The following is a 593-nucleotide window of genomic DNA, read 5'->3' as shown; positions in this document are numbered from 1 at the left end:
TAACTTTTAAAATTTAAAAATAAAAAAAAAAAAAAAAAAAAAAATACTTAAATTAATAAAGAAACCAACTCATATCGAAGCCAGAAGTCAGCCTAGAGCCTAGTTAGCTTGGAAAAACCACTAGGTTGCAGGTTTGAATACCACTTGGCGGCAAACATTATCTAAAGCAGAAGAGTAATTTTTGAAACAACTGGATTTCTCCTCTCATCCCTTTGATTTTGGAATGTACCTTCCTTGTCACAATTCCCTCTGTCAAACCTCTTTGTTTGTTCGTTTTCCCCCCAATCCTGAGGACTTGAGGATATTTGAAATAATGCCTTGCACGATTTTCAGATCTATGAATACCTGAACAAACATGTGGTGGGACAAGAGCATGCCAAGAAGGTTCTCTCGGTGGCTGTGTACAATCATTACAAGCGTATCTACAACAATATTTCCTCCTCGCCATCCCAGAGTCAGGCTAGCGCTAAAACCCAGGACATTTCCCTTATGGAACAGGGTAAGATGAGTTTTTAAAGAAAGTCAAGACTTTTTTTTAAATAAACTATGAGAGAAGTTATACAACAGAAATGAAGTGTGCCTATAAAGACTGA

Source organism: Diaphorina citri, unplaced genomic scaffold (assembly GCF_000475195.1).
Source record: "Diaphorina citri unplaced genomic scaffold, Diaci psyllid genome assembly version 1.1 scaffold3965, whole genome shotgun sequence".
NCBI lineage: Eukaryota > Metazoa > Arthropoda > Insecta > Hemiptera > Psyllidae > Diaphorina > Diaphorina citri.
The sequence above is the reverse complement of the archived record's forward strand: the minus strand, read 5'-3'. Positions refer to the sequence as shown.